Below are 530 nucleotides of genomic sequence, written 5' to 3'. Positions count from 1 at the left end.
TGTGCCTCCCACCCTCCTCCCTGCCCCCCCTCAGAATGCCATCACACCCCAGAAGGTTCGACCCGGAACATTGGGGATGAAGGAGCAACCCGTGTGGGAGCAGCGCTTCCCATGTGGCACGCGTGGAGGTGACGCGCAGAGGGGCCGCTGCGACACCCGCGCTGTTCCCCAGCTGCGACGCGGTGCGAGTTCGACACGCTGAGGTTATGTTCCACGAAAACTGGCTGCAGAGCTCGCCCAGGGAACACATGGGTGCCCCATCCTGGGAAGTGCCCAAGGCCAGGCTGGATGAGGCTTGGAGCACCCTGGGCTATGGAATGTGTCCCTGCCCATGGCAGGGGGTGGGGCTGGGGGGGCTTTGAGGTCCCTTCAACCCAAACCATTCCGTGATACAGGTTTAGGCGGACACAAGCTCCTTCAAGATCCCACAGCGTTGGGTCAGAGTGCGTGTGCACGTGTGAAGTCTTATTTTCTTAATCCAGGACACAGTGCCTGGGGCTACAAGGAAGCTGGAGGGGGCTTTTCCCAAG

The sequence above is a fragment of the Eurypyga helias genome, unplaced genomic scaffold (genome assembly GCF_000690775.1).
Source record: "Eurypyga helias isolate BGI_N326 unplaced genomic scaffold, ASM69077v1 scaffold29540, whole genome shotgun sequence".
Lineage (NCBI taxonomy): Eukaryota > Metazoa > Chordata > Aves > Eurypygiformes > Eurypygidae > Eurypyga > Eurypyga helias.
The sequence above is the reverse complement of the archived record's forward strand: the minus strand, read 5'-3'. Positions refer to the sequence as shown.